At 41.2% G+C, this 16,620-nt stretch overlaps 1 long non-coding RNA gene across 1 annotated transcript; it reads left to right on the top strand.

Moving 5' to 3' along the window:
- The first annotated feature begins 9,630 nt into the window (after positions 1-9,630).
- On the top strand, positions 9,631-10,407 carry LOC123501402. The gene is made up of 3 exons (XR_006673627.1): positions 9,631-9,731; positions 9,833-9,916; positions 10,095-10,407. It is a non-coding gene; the product is annotated as an uncharacterized LOC123501402 (long non-coding RNA).
- The last annotated feature ends 6,213 nt before the right edge of the window (positions 10,408-16,620 follow it).

Here is a 16,620-nt window from a genome sequence, read left to right as displayed (position 1 = left end):
AATGACCAAGCTGTGACTTTACATAGCATTTCCCTTCAAGTGTCAAAAACACAAAGTGGTAGTTGTAACATACTCTCTAGAGACAACTCTCTTCCTTCATACAGCTCTATATGCATCTAATAAGTAGACACACTTGACCCAAAACTCAAAATTTTATGGTGACTTCTACCCCGGAATCAGAGTCCCTATCTAGGAAGGGGACCACAATTGTCTTCAGGTTGGACTGTTCTCTGGTGTCGACCCTTCATAATTCTCTTGGTATCATTCCCCCTCTCCTTAATCCACTTTTTTCTGCATTTACTTCTACAACATTGGCAGGCTTATATCTACATTACATCCTGTCTGAGAACAGCACCTCCCTCTACTAACCCTAATCTTCCTTTCCTCACTGAAACACAGGTGTCTGAGGCAACTGATATTAACCCTTTTTCTGTTTCCTCCTACTTTCTCTACCCTCATTTTCAATTCAAGGTTGGATGCTGAGTCAATGTGAGCAATAACCTAGAAATCGACCACAGCTCTTCATAAATATTTACGAAATTGGGAGTGTGTCACAACGTTCCAAGGCGTCGCGTTGTCATGTATAATGACTTCCTGACGTTCAATTCCCATATATAAAACTTATGCTTTAAGGTTTCAGTCTACAGCTTTTCTCTACAAAGTCGGGGCCATAGCCATTGTTTTATGCACGTGCACTGCCTGCGCCAAGGCTCGCTCCCAGGATACCTACTTAAATCCTATCATAGAACCAGACTTCTATGAATCTGCTGGGAGGACAGCAGGAAGGCTGGAAGGGCAGCAGGAAGGCTAGGAGGGCAGCAGAAGGCTGGGAGGGTGACAGAAAGGTTGGGAGGGCAGCAGGAAGGCAAGGTGGCAGAAAACATTAACAGGAATGTCACAGCAGATAAGTATGGAAACTGTGAAAGAAAGAAAGATTAGCAGGAAGACGGAAACAGTGAAGTAGATTGTAGGAAAGAAAGAATTGCAGAGGCAGCAGACCATAGGGGCAGCAGGCAACAGGTCAGAGAAACAGTAAACACCAGGCAGCAGGCACCAGGCAGCAGGCAGCAGGCAGTAGGCAACAGGCAGGCACAACGCAGAACTGTCAAAGTTACAGCCATGAAAAAGTGAAAAATGAGAAAAAAGAAAGCATAAAGGTAAATAAAGAAAGTAAAAGCAAGAGAGAGAGAGAGAGAGAGAGAGAGAGAGAGAGAGAGAGAGAGAGAGAGAGAATATAAATATGCAACAATATTTTCTCTCCTGCTCTTCCTGCCCTTCTTTCTCTTCTTCCTCCACCTCCTGTTTCCTCCTCTTCCTCACCCTCTTCGTCCTCCTTCTCCTCCTCCTCCTCCTCTCCTCTTCCTCTTCCTCTTCCTCTTCCTCTTCCTCCTCCTCCTCCTCTTCCTCTTCCTCTCCTCCTCCTCCTCCTCCTCCTCCTCCTCCTCCTTGGGGCAGGGTGGCGTAGTTAGATAAGGCAGCTCGCGTTCGGCCCTCCGGTCTAGGCGGGCTGGGTTCGAATCCTTGCCAAACCTAGATGCCCGGTGGTAGATGTAGCGTTCTCCCATTAACCCTAGCGGTGCCATATGACCTAAGTTGTTGCGGCACTAGATGGAACAATTTACATTTTTCCTCCTCCTCCTCCTCCTCGTTCTCCTCCTCCTCTTCCTCCTTGTTCTCCTCCTCCTCCTCCTTGTTTTCCTCCTCCTCCTCCTCCTCCTCCTCCGCCTCCTTCTGTTGCTGTTTGGCTTTCCTTTGTATTCCTTTGTATTCCTTGTTCTTCTTCTCCTCCTCCTCCTCCTCCTCCTCCTCTACATTTACTATCCTTCAGTCATTCCTTAAGGCAACCACTCTATCGCCTTCTCCTCCTTCTCCTCCCTTAACACTATCACTCTATCGCCCTCTCCTCCTCCTCCTCCTCCTCCTCCTCCTCCTCCTCCTCCTCCTCCTCCTTCTCCTCCTCCTCCTCTTCTACGTTTACTATCCTTCAATCACTCCTTAACACTACCACTCTATCGCCTTCTCCTCCTCCTTCTCCTTCTCCTCTTCCTCCGCCTCTTCCTCCACTTTTTCCTCCTCCTCCTCTTCCTCTTCCTCCTTCTCCTCCTCATCCTGCTCTTCCTCCTCCTCCTCCTCCTCCTCCTCCTCTTCCTCCTCCAAGCTACGAAAAGTAGTCACGTGATAATGATCATATTCAACGACCTGCAAGAGCGGAGGAAGAGGAGGAAGAAGGGGAGGAGGAGGTGGAGGGGAAGCGATCTGGGTCGAGTGGAGAGTCTAAGAGGGTGACAGTAATGAGAGAGAGAGAGAGAGAGAGAGAGAGAGAGAGAGAGAGAGAGAGAGACATTGATTCTCTCCTCTCTATCACCATCACATTCTTCTCCATCTTTATTTATCTCTTCTTTTTCTTCTTCCTCTAACTACTACTACTACTACTACTACTACTACTACTACTACTACTACTACTACTACTACTACTACTACTACTACTATTACAATCTTTACCTTCATCTTCTCTTCTCTTCTTCATCTCTTCTTGCTTCTCTCTTTCCTCTCATCCATTATTGATTATTATTTAACTATCCAATGTTGCGTGTGTGGGGGGTGTTTGGACTGCCCTGTGTGACTTGCCTCAGATAGAATGATCCGTATTATGAAATGTCTTATTTTGTCACTACCTTTGCTTTCAAAGGCCACAGAAATGATCAGCCGAGTTATCAAGGCAAATTTATGTTGGTAAAGTAGAAATCTTATTACCTTGTCACTAGAAGGGTTAAGAAACTCAGTGTCACTTCATCAAGAGCAAAATTGTTTCACAAAATGGTTCACAGATACATGTATCGTGTCAATTTTTTGCCAATCAGAGGAGGAGAGTCAGCAATGAGATGAACACAGAATATTCGTTCAGTTTAACCCATAAAAATACTATGACATTTTTTGTCTTATTTATCACATGAGTTTTTTTCAAAGTGTTTGCAAAAGAACATAAGAAAAGAGGGAAGCTAGAAGAGGCCACTAGGCCTACATTTGGCAGTCCTTGTATGAGCAAAGCTACCTAATGCCATCCATAAATTTATCTATATATTTTTTTAAAGCTCCCTCTTGGATCAGCACTGACTACATGACCACTGAGACCGTTCCACTCATCAACCACTCTGTTTGAAAACCAGTTTCTTCCCATTTCCCTCCAAAACCTGAATTTCTCAAGCTTAAACCCATTATTTCTGGTTCTGTTCCCGCTACTGATCCTAAGAACTTCTCTCATGTCCCCTTTATACCGCTTAAATGCTTCTATCATGTCTCCTCTTAACCTACGTCTACCTCTAAAGAATGCAAATTGAGTTTCTTCATTCTCTCTTCATAGGGAATATCCCTCATACCCTGCATCTTTTTAAACATCCTCCTTTGCACCGACTGCAATAGACCTTCACATATCCCTCCTATAATGTGGGGACCAGAACTGTACCGCAGAGTCCAGGTGTGGTCTGACCAACGCCAAGTATAATTTCATTATTACTTCGAGACTTCTGCTTCTAACACTTCTAAAGATTAATTCTTGTACCTCTTAAGCCTTATTTATAGCCTCTATGCATTGCTTCCTTTCACCAAGACCGGAGCTGATTATGACTCCTAAATCTTTCTCATACTTTGAACCTCCCAGGACGTCGTTATTTATCGTATACCTATTATGTGGATTATCTCTACCTACGCTAAGTACCCAGCACTTGTTAACGGTGAACTGCATTTGACATTTATCTGTCTATTTTTTTTTTTTTCTGTTTTATATGCAATGTTATCTATTTGGTCTCTATGTAAAGTATTAAGGAAGTAGTTACACTCCTCACCACACCTTCACCTGTCCTGCTCCCACCAGCCTCACTTCCATGCCAATGTAACACAACATGGCTGGTGGGTGAGGAGGATCTTTTGACTGTGATAGCCTAAAGTTGGTCCCGGGCACCCTCCAATACTCGCATATACTAGCGTGCATGTACAGTACCACTGGCGGCCACGTGCTCCAGGACCAGGTGGCTCTCCCACTTCTAGAGTGCAGAGCGACACAGCTTGCAGGAAACAAATGTTGTATCACCTTTGAAGGGTTCCTATGGACTCTCCACTAACATGTTCAATGAGATTCACCTTACACCATATTTCACAATCAATTTCTTCCTATCTCTTTCTTAAATTTAACTTTATCAAACTCAATCCCGTTATTTTTGTCCTATCTTAAATTACAAACTGGTCACCTAGTCTATTTCATCCATCCACCACTATTAAGAACTAATTCCTTCATATTTCTTTCAAATTTCACTTCCTCAAGCCTGAACCTGTTATCCATTGCTCTGTGCTCGCTACCAAACTGATCATTGAGTGTATTGCATCCACATACATTTTTGTTTGAGAATAAATTCCTTCATGTATTTTTTTTTCCTTAAACTTAATTCTATGAAGTTTAAATTCGTTATTCTTTGTCCAATCCTGGTGATTTTGCTTGTACGCATTACCTAGTTATATCACTTGAATACCTCTATTAAGCCCATTTTTAACTACCACTAATTTTATTCATCTTCCTGTTTCTATTTTTCTTCCTTTCCTTTAAGCCATTAAGCCAGTTAAGCCACCCCCACTGCCCCAAGCCACACAAGACACACTAAAGCAAACCACTGTACATAGATCACACAAATCAAGCCACTCAAACCATACAAACCCACCAAGCCATCTAGTCTAAGCCACCAAACCTAAACCACCCCGCCATAAGCCATTAGGGAGCCCTTGTCTCTACCGAGGCAGCAGATAGACCGATAAGATACAGCGTTGGAAATGAATAAGGAAATAGCGCAAGATTCTCGGGTTGTGGTGGTGGTGGTGGTGGTGGTTGGAGCCGTGTACAAGTCTTTTGTTGTTTCTGTCCCTTAAATCTTCCTTTCTACCCCGATCCTCTGCATTTGCATCTTAATTCCATCCCTCCATCTCGCTCTCTATCAATCTTTTCCTTCCAATGATTTACTTTAAGCTCTCTAAACTGTTTTAAGGTCTTCTTTTCTGCTACGTGACCAAGTCATTTATTTACTTTTCTATTCACTTTCGAAATTAATTGCACTCCTTAGCTTACGTCCATTATTTCTTCACCTGCCTTAATTACTGCTGCTGCCTCCATGCCGCCATCCCTCACCCCTTCACTTCTCATCTCCTCAGCCAGTCACTCATACCATAAGCAAGAGATGCACCAACCATCACCACTAACATAATTATGACTGACCAGTGACATGGCCCTTATTCAGCAATGATCTGCTCTCTCACTACCACTATTTTCAAAGGCCTCACAGATGATTAGCCTGGTTCTCATGAGCATTTCCTATGTTCACAATGCAAGACTTGTTTATCTCTAGCTAGAACCATAAAAAAAGAGTCATTTCAACTAAAGCCTTTGGAAAGCAGTGAGGTGCGGCAATTTGTTTAGAGTGTTGTCAGCTGTGTTCTCTGTCTGCCCTTCACAAACCTGCCAAGAGAGGGGCTGAGCTCAAATTCTGTTGTATGGTTTTCCTTGGAAATCGTAAATATATATATATATATATATATATATATATATATATATATATATATATATATATATATATATATATATATATATATATATTTACGATTTCCAAGGAAAACCATACAACAGAATTTGAGCTCAGCCCCTCTCTTGGCAGGTTTGTGAAGGGCAGACAGAGAACACAGCTGACAACACTCTAAAACAAATCTTCGCCGCACTCTCACTGCTTTCCAAAGGCTTTAGTTGAAATGACTCTTTTTTAGTATCGCTATAGATAAAATTGCCTACGCCACAAATGAGTGGAAGCTGGACAGCGGTTCCTATACTCTTCAAGTAGACCTACAAACGCTATAGGCTATAAAAAAATAAATATATATATATATATATATATATATATATATATATATATATATATATATATATATATATATATATATATATATATATATATATATATATATATATATATATATATATATATTTTTTTTTTTTATAGCCTATAGCGTTTGTAGGTCTACTTGAAGAGTATAGGAACCGCTGTCCAGCTTCCACTCATTTGTGGCTCAGGCAATTTTATCTATAGCGATACCCATATTCGTGATACCCATATCACCACCCAAGCGCATCTTTGGTGTAACTACCTAGAACCTGATCATCTTGGTGACATGCAGGTAACTTTAAGCCAACCGACAAATAGCAAAGTTACCAAGGTAGTACTTGGTGGGATTCCAACCTGCTCGACGCTCGTGGACGTCTGACCGATCCCAAGTTCATCACCGTCTCCCTATATGTTTAATCCTACTACTCCTGCATTCCTCCCTCTTTCCACTTGTTTCATTTTATTCTTTCTCTTTTTCCTTCTTCTCTTCATTCCTTCTCGTTTCTTATCCTTCCTCTTGCTCCCTCTCTTCGTTCCGTCTTCTCTACTCCTTCTCTTCTCCATTTTTTCTGCGCTCCCTTCTCCGTCTATCCTCTCATTCTTATAACTTCCTTCTCTTCTTCCCTCTCCCCATTTTATCTTCTCTTTTCTTCATCCTCTTCCTCTCTTTCACCGTTCCTTCCTCTCTACACCTTCCCCTCTCCTTCCTTCTATCCATTCCTGCGTCTCTTCTCTATCTCTCTCTATGCACACCTCACTCCTCTTCCTCTTCTTCCTGCCTCTCGTAATCCTTGGTGTTTTGCCTTTTCTTTGTATTCTTTTGTAATTTTTCTCACCTCCTCCGCTTCCTTTTACTCCTCCATTCTGAAGAGCCTCGAGTACTCACTTTCTGGCTTCAGCACTTCAAACTGCGAGACAACTCACCGTACAGGAGCCAATGTAACATCTTACGTAAGAAGAAGAAATCTCCACCCTCCTCTGATGTGAGCCATGTATCCTCCGGTATGTAGATTTTTGGCCATACGGCAAACACCTCGTAACACCATCGTGGTGCGCGAAACTTACCGTACCAATGAGGGGGTTGCATGCGAGCGCCACGTAGCGCGCGCCGGTACATGGGTGGCGCAGTATCTTTGCGGTGTCCACGTCAGACTGTCAATATATGTGGAAATGGCTGCACCACGTGCTTCGTACGTGAATAATACCGGAAGCGTACCAGCTCCTTACCCGACCTAAAATGCCAGAGCTAGCTTCGCGAGAGTCACACTGCCTTGCCACGCAAGCAGTAGCTGAAGTTTCGAGCCAAACAACGTTATCCTAACGTTCTCTCCACTAAGCACCCACGTTGTATCAGGCATGTAAAGGCTGTGTGTGGACCATATATCGACCTGGGCCTGGGTAACTCCGTGGTAAAGGGATCGGCTCGTGGCCATGCTGGCGCGAGTTCGATCCTGACCCACGGCAGTCACTGGTGAGATTTTTGGTGCTTTCTCTTCAATCCAGCTAAGGATAAGCCAGAAGCTGACATGTGTGCCTTAATGACCTCTTGTGTAGTCGATGGGCATTAAGTCCAAGCCTTCTGTTTCGCCAATATTGTCGAAAAAATAATGTATTTTATTTTTTTGTGTATATGTTCATTCACATTTACAAGACAAAGTCAAAGTATGTTGGGTTTATATTTAGTAGCGGCTGTTTTGGGTGGCGCTTGTCGCTGCGAACTTGTCAGGGCGGCCGACGTGGTTCAATCAGTGTTGGTAACCGTACGATAATTATCGTATTTGTACGATATTTTAGGCCTCTGTACGATGTACGATAAAGAGTTATATATCGTACGCCAAAATACGATAATTTTCAGTGTGCTAACAGACGAGTCTACAGATGTTTCTTCAGTAAAAACAGCTTGCATTGTAGTGAGATATTTTGAGAAGGATAAACTACAAATAACTAATAAATTCTGGGAGCTCCACGAAGTTTTCAGCAAAGATGACTCCAAGACAGTAAATGAAGGAGCTACTGCAAATAATTTATTCAAAAGCATTATGGACTCATTTAAAAATTACAACATACCCTCAGAAAACATTGTAGGTTTTGGCTCAGATGGCTGTAGCGTTATGATGGGGAACAAGAATTCTGTGTCTACCAGATTTAAAGAAGTGTGCCCTGGAATTGTGGCCATCAAATGCATATGCCATTCTGCTCATTTGTGTGCTAGTGAGGCATGCAAAACCCTCCCACGTCGATGTGAAGACTTGGCAAGAGATATTTACAATTTCTTAAAGTGTAGTGCTAAGAGACAAGCCGTATTAGTACAGTTTCAAACATTTCTGGATTTGAAACCTCACAAAATGCTACACCCTGCACAGACCCGGTGGCTTTCTCTTGTTGCAGTTGTGGAACGCATTCTTGAGCAGTGGGAGGCACTTTTACTATTTTTCACAGATATGTCTCTCTCAGAACATATATTGTCTGCAGACCACATTCTGGCTTTGCTAAGAGACCCTTTCATTAAGATCTATTACTTGTTCCTTCAGTGGATCCTCCCTAAATTCACAACATTAAATGCATATTTTCAGTCTAGTAAAGTTACAGTAACTGAACTCAATGCCAAGATTTCTGAGCTATACCGTGACATTCTGTTGTGTTATATGGACAGACAATATGTCATGCAGTCTGACATATCTCAGATTGATCCTACAAAGAAAGAAAAACACATAAACAATGCTCAACTGTATCTTGGTGTAGGTGTGCTTTCTTACAGCAGCAAATCAGAGATAACAGCAAGACCAGATCTGTGTGATGAGTTCTATAATCGGTGTAGAACCTTCATGCAGGTTGCATGTACTGAAGTGAAGAAAAGATGGGATTTTAATGATCCAGTTTTATCAAAGATTGGCATCTTGAACCCCAAGCGTGCTCTAAGTTTAGTGACAAGAGAAATGGCACCTTCTATTGCTCCTTTAGCAACTCTGCTTCCACGCGTGGTGCCATCAAATGGACAAAGATTGTTGCAAGACTTAGATGACCAGTGGAGAAAGCTACCTTTAGTCGAGTTTCCAGAAGCAATAGCAAAGGAAGAACAAACTGACATTTTCTGGGGAAAACTTCATGCCTTCGAAAATCCATTTGGCGAAAAAGAATTCGCTACTTTGTCCGAATTTGCAATCAATGCTCTGTGTCTGCCTCACTCAAACGCAGATTGTGAGAGAGTATTTAGCAAAGTAAATTTAACAAAAACCAAAACAAGGAATAGACTAAACACAGACACAATAAATGGAACTCTCTTGGCATCACAGTGTGTCAATGAGACACCGGGCCAGTGCACAAAGTTTACCCTTCAGATGACATGATAGCTCGGATGGCCACTTGTTCACTGTACAAACACAAGGCACTATTACAGTCAGGTAGCTCTAATGCAGAGGGAGAGGATAAAAGCTAAGAGTGTAGGCAGCATATTAATTACAGATTAATCTATTTTTCTATGAATTTTAAAGGAAAACAATTGAGAAGCTTGCTTTGTTTTTAATAAGCCGTGTTACAAACAAAAAAGGAAAAAAAATTATGTTAATATTTTAATTTGTATTAATAAACAATTTATAATGCTACATGTTATTGTTTGGTTTACCTGCAAATTAATAGGTACGATAATTCTGTATGAAATACGATAATTTTAACATTCATGTACGATACTCGCAGTTTCAAAAGTTACCATCCCTGGGTTCAATTCCTTTGCTGCCACCTTAGTCGCCTGGCAACAGTTCAAATGAATGGGTGTTGTGTAGGCCCACGGATACGTGTTATTTGCCCTTTTGTGCCCAGGTATGTGTTATTGTGATGTTGCTAAATGTTAATACACAGTGTAATTTATGAACTGACTGCCTGCTCCCCAAGAGATGTTTATTTGTCACTATTTATTGCAGCCTGTTATGGGGCCAGTGTCTGAATCAAGCTGGGCCAGTCTTGCTCCGTGGTGCTTTAGTTTATGGTGTTTCGAGGCCAATGTTGTGAGTGTTCGAGGCAATTGTTTCTTTGCTAACTTCAGTTGATTTAACATATGTTTTCTAGTGATTGATTGCTCTTGATTAGTTGATGTTACACATATTTCTTTGTGACTATTGAATGTTTGTCCTTGTTTAGTAATATGTAGGTGTTGGTCGTGCCTTAATATAATATTGTTCACAGGTTGGATCTACTCATTAAAAGAATGCAATGCATGGCCTTTTGATCTCCATTGAAAACACCTATACGTCGACGGTCGACAGTTCACGTACTGCCTGCCTGTGTGACAGACCTCCACGCACCACTCCATCGCTCCCAACTGGGCCAGCAGTAGGCAGTGTTTTGTTTGTGTGTTTGTCGGTGTGTGCATGCTGTGTTAACAAGTTTGCTGTTTCTGTGTGTGTCACTTTGTGCATGATGTGTTTAGAGGTATGTTACTGTCTGTCAGTGTTTTCACAAGTGCCAATCTGCAAATAAAGATTAAAATGTGCATGTATACAATTTGGTTTTCATATTCTCTGATTTTTACTAATAACAGTTTGCAAATGCAATGTAAATAATATAAGATATAATTAATATAAAACTATAAAAAATATATATAAATGATTGCTATTGGAAAACCTGATAAAGTAACAAACACAGGTACACAATTGAAAATAATACAAAGAAAAGTGAAAGTAAAATATGGAAGGTCAAATATGGAAATAACAATACTGGAGATACCTGATAATTGACTATTGTTTGGTAGCCTTTGTGACGTTAAATAATAATAGCAAAAAATAAATAATAATAGCAAAAAGCAAATGCAATGTATTTAGTTTATACGCATAAAATGATACACATAACATACATACAGAGGGTTGTAAATAGAAACTGCAATTTATACTGAGAATTAACAAATACAGGTATACATATGAACAGAATACAACGAGAAATGAACGTAAATCGCCGTGTATATTCTCCGGCGTCAAGACTTCCCTGATGGAGACGAAGGCGTCTGTGGTGCGCAGGGGGACGGTGTTGACTCTGAAAATGCTGCAGCAACTGATTCCCTGGGATGTGTGCTTGTTAAAAATGTATATGGCAAGTATTCACCACGTTGTTCGTCATGCTGTGCAGGTACTGCGTGCCACATACTAACGGATGCATGGCACATACTCGTGGCGTACGGGCAGCGGCACGTGGTGCTAGTGGGGGCGTGGCCTATTTCCGCGTAAGCACCTCGTGTGCCCTGCGCGCATCGGCTGCTTCGCACGTACTTACGTGTACATACCTTTTTTTTTCACGCTATGGCCTATAGTGTCTGTAGGTATACTTGAAGAATATGGGAGGCACTGTTCAGCTTCCACCCATTAGTGGCGCAGGCAGTTTTATTTACAGTGGTACCCATATTTAAGGCGCATCTTTGTTATAATCACCTGCACCCTACATGCTTCTGACCGCTCAAGCACGTGGTAGATCGCCCAGTGGTGGTGGGGGTAAATTATGGCCATGTATCTCTACGTATGAACGAAATTTCTACATTTTGAAGGAAACATGTCTCACATAATGTGAATGTGTGACAGTAGCATAACACTGACGTCACTTTCATTCAGATAACGAATAAATTTCATAAAATTATATTAGGTCTCGTCTACTGTTCTCTACCACAGTCACCCGCCACCTATGATAAACTATGGTTGATCGCGGAAATTTGCTGCGTAAATAATATCCTGATTATGAGAAACTTGAACCTTCTTGTCACGATGAGGGACGAACCATTGACAGGTGACGCAGGTCATCAGCTGTACAGGAGCACACTTCAAAGCCCTCTCCACTAACCACCAAGCATTACACGAGAAGTAACGATATGCTAGATATTTTTTTTTAACAATTGATGAAGATTCAATCAAAAGACGTAGGAATTCGACAAAATTTTGTTTCTGCGATCATCGTAGCTTACTTTTAACCATTAATTTGACAAAACTAAAGTAAACAAAAATAAAGACAGAGTGCCGGAATATCGGTGTGCTAACTACGTAAGACTTCGCATGCAGCTTGAATTCATTAACAGGAAAAAAAAAAGTTATGAACACCAGATATAAACAAAGCATGGGAAGTGTTCGCTAAACTATAAATGAAACCGAGAGTTTGGGAGTACTGCAACGTAACAGACAGAAGGTAAGAAAATACGAAAATGATATGGTGGAATAATGAAATTAAATGCAGTTTTTCTCACTGGTAAAGAAGTGTATCATGAATACAATTTAACATAAAATGATAGTCACAAATTAGATCATGACAGAGTGCTATAGAAAAAGTGAAAAACTGATTAAATGCATCGGAAAACCTGATGAACCGCAGATCATGACATAGTGAAAAACAAACCCGAAACAATTTTACAGATAAGAAAAACTAAAAAGGGTTTTAACGAGTATAATGTGTCCAGTAATAGGAAAAAATGACAAACAAATAGAAAACACACTGGAAATGGCGATAATCCTGAATGATTACTTTTCATCCATCTTCACACTGAAGACAGCTCAGACTGCCGCCTCTCATCCACACTGCACCACGCTGCCTGACTGCCGCCCCTCATCCACACTGCACCACGCTGCCTGACTGCCGCCCCTCATCCACACTGCACCACGCTGCCTGACTGCCGCCCCTCATCCAGACTGCACCACGCTGCCTGACTGCCGCCCCTCATCCACACTGCACCACGCTGCCTGACTGCCGCCCCTCATCCAGACTGCACCACGCTGCCTGACTGCCACCCCTCAGCCACACTGCACCACGCTGCCTGACTGCCGCCCCTCAGCCACACTGCACCACGCTGCCTGACTGCCGCCTCTCAGCCACACTGCACCACGCTGCCTGACTGCCGCCCCTCAGCCACACTGCACCACGCTGCCTGATTGCCGCCCCTCAGCCACACTGCACCACGCTGCCTGACTGCCGCCCCTCAGCCACACTGCACCACGCTGCCTGACTGCCGCCCCTCAGCCACACTGCACCACGCTGCCTGACTGCCGCCTCTCAGCCACACGGCACCATGCTACCTGACTGCCGCCCCTCAGCCACACGGCACCACGCTGCCTGACTGCCGCCCCTCAGCCACACTGCACCACGCTGCCTGACTGCCGCCCCTCAGCCACACTGCACCACGCTGCATGACCTCATCAGTGAAAACTAAATCCTCTCAATTAAAACACCAAAAGTAAATTCCATCCAGAAGTGGAAGCTAGCAAACGTGTAGCCAAACTGAAAATTCACTACCAGCCAAATACAGGCTCATCAGTTTAACTTCATTAGTGTGTAAACTGATGGAAACAATATACAAAGATCCTCAAAGAGGAAGCATAAGACACTGAATCAATAATTACTCCCAGTAAGGTCTAAAGCAGTGGTTCCCAACCTTTTGGCACTCGCGACCCTCACCTAAAAGTTTCAAAACCCATGTGACCCCTTACTATCAGCACCTTAATTTTCCTTTTTATTTTCTGTAACACATACACATTCACACAGGCACATTCACTCACAAGCACGCATACAAACACCCATAATATCACCTAATGACATTGAACTAATGTAACACATGTTTTGTTTTGCACCGAAACAAAACACAATGTAGGAGCATTAAAAATGTAATTGATGAGACATAATTAATATTATCCCAAGCTACTTCTAGCAAGGCTATGCGATCCACCGGTTGGAAACTCCTGGTCTAAAGCATTGGCTTAGGAATATTGTGAACTTATCATGATGTGACCTCACTCAATGGTTCCCTTTGTGTCTCCTAACACAAGGGAGCAATCACAGCCCACCCTCAAAAGACAACTCTCTTCCTTCACCAAAACTACATGCATCTTCAACACACACACACACACACACACACACACACACACACACACACACACTTCTCTCAAGACACAAAGTTAGATATGGCGAATCCTACACCAGAAACCCACTCCTATTCTAAGACCGGTGTCGACCCTAAGTGTTGTGACACCTTCATCATCTTTTGCCTTATTAATATCTGCAACATTGACGGTCTTAAATCTTATTTTCAATATGTAGAAACAGAGCAAAGCGAACTGCCGGCCAACTGTTACTCTTATACTGAACTGTGCTGTACTGTTTATACTTCACTTTTTCTCCCACTCTTTACTGCCTTCTACAGTACTGTAGATAATCTTCCTTCACGGTTAACCCAACCCAGGTATCCCACAAAAAGGAAAAAGAAAGCAGAAGTGATAGCAGTAGTAGTAGTAGTAGTAGTAGTAGTAGCAGTATTGTAGTTAATGTAATAGTAATAGTAGTAGTTGTAGTAAAAATATAAAAATAAATAAGGCAGGTAATAATGGTAGTAGTAGTAAAAATAATCCGGTAGTAGTAGTATAGTTAATATAGTAGTAATAGCAGTATTTGTTGCAAAAAGATAAGGCAGGTAATAGTGGTACTAGTAGTAAAAATACTCCGGTAGCAGTAGGAGTAGTAGTAGCAGTAGTAGTAGTAGCAGTAGTAGTAGTAGTAGTAGTAGTAGTAGTAGTAGTAGTAGTAGTAGTAGTAGTTGAAGTAGAGGTTGAGGAAATAATAGAAATTTTGCGTGTGTCTGTGCGTCTCTACATATATGTTTTATGACACACCTTGTACCCGGTAAAGGAAAATATTTGCATTGAATTTTGACTTTCACGTTACAGTTTAAATCCATCCATCCATCTCAAGGTACAGAGAGAGAGAGAGAGAGAGAGAGAGAGAGAGAGAGAGCAGGGAGCGATCCTTAGTTCATCGCTTAGGACCGTTCTTGTTAATATGTTGTTGGCTTGTTGCTGGTATACTGCTGTGGGGAAATTCATCACGCAAAATAAGGGTAATCATCTAATAAATTTATTTTCATACTGATGAGGAACACTCGTTACTTTTATCACCACTTATTGTTGTTATTATTATTATTATTATTATTATTATTATTATCGTTATTATTTTTATTACTATTATTATTATTATTATTATTATTATTATTATTATTATTAATACTATCATCATTATTATTATTATTATTATTATTATTATTATTATTATTATTACTATCATCATTATCATTATTATCATTATTATTATTATTATTATTATTATTATTATTATTATTATTATTATCATTATTAATATTATTGTTATTACTATTATTAACATTATTGTTTTTATTATCATTATTATTTTTTTATTATTATCAATATTAATATCACTATTACCTTTTTTATTATTACTATAACTATTTTCATTATTGTGAATATTAATATTATTATTGTCATTATTATTATTATTATTGTTATTATTGTTATGGTTATTATTATTATTATTGTATTAATATTTTGTTATTATTATTGTTATTATTATTATTGTTATCCTTATAACTGTTACTATTATCTTATATCCTATCTGTGATTAATATTTTCATTATAACTATCATTACTATTATCATTATTATTGTTTTATATCCTTATTGTTTTTATTATTAATGTTTGTTACTGTTATTATTGTTATAGTTGTAGCTTTTGTTGTTGTTTTTGTGTTTTGTTCTCGCTGAAGACTTGAGAGTGGTGGTTGTGTTCAGACGATGATTAGGAGGCAGTGACGATGGAACTGTGGCGACAAAGTCTGTCATAAACACCGCTCCCCATCAACGACGTATTTAGATTAGGGAGTTTTGTGTGTGTGTGTGTTTCACTGTTTGATCTGCTGCAGTCTCTGACGAGACAGCTAAACATTACCTACGGAACGAGCTCAGAGCTCATTATTTCCGATCTTCGGATAGGTCTGAGACCAGGCACATACCACACACCGGGACAACAAGGTCACAACTCCTCGATTTACATCCCGTACATACTCACTGCTAGGTGAACAGGGCTATACGTGAAAGGAGACACACCCAAATATCTCCACCCGATCGGGGAATCGAACCCCGGTCGTCTGGCTTGTGAAGCCAGCGCTCTAACCACTGAGCTACCGCGTGTGTGTGTGTTTTTTTTTTTCTACGGTAAGGCCTATAGCGCCTATAGGCACACTTGAAGAGTGTATGGGAAGCGCTGTTCATTTTCCGCCCATTAGTGGCGCAGGCAATTTTATTTATAGTGGTACCCATATTAGGGCCCATATCACCGCCCAAGCTCATCTTGAGTGTAACCACCTAGAACCTGGGTATCATGGTGATATGTAGGTAACTTTAAACCACTCGACAAATGGCAAAGTGTTTTAAGGATGTACGTGGTGGGATTCGGACCTACGCGTGGACATCTGCCCGATCCCACGCTCACCACCTTATCCACTACGCCACCGGCTCGTGTGTGTGTGTCTGTGTGTGTGATTCTGCATATGTATTTTATGAATTTCTTACCCTCATAGAGCGTCAGGCATTGTATATGTAAAATCTATATACATATAAATCGTGACTCATAGGTTATGGTGAGAGAGAGAGAGAGAGAAGGGGGGGTAAAGGGAGGGAGGGGAGGAGGGGGAGTGAACCCTGAGTTGATCACAAAGGATCGTTTTCTGAGTAATGTTATTGGCTTGTTGCCAATATACAGTAGAGAAATTCATTCGGCAAAAATAGCCTCACTCAGTTTGAGTGAGGCTGCCACACTCACAATCACAACAAGCAAAATAGTACGCTCAGCGATGGAACATGTCAGAAAGCGTGGCAGATCAGTGGTCTTGACCTGAACGATCC

This window comes from Portunus trituberculatus, chromosome 9 (assembly GCF_017591435.1).
Source record: "Portunus trituberculatus isolate SZX2019 chromosome 9, ASM1759143v1, whole genome shotgun sequence".
NCBI lineage: Eukaryota > Metazoa > Arthropoda > Malacostraca > Decapoda > Portunidae > Portunus > Portunus trituberculatus.
The sequence above is the reverse complement of the archived record's forward strand: the minus strand, read 5'-3'. Positions and strand labels throughout refer to the sequence as shown.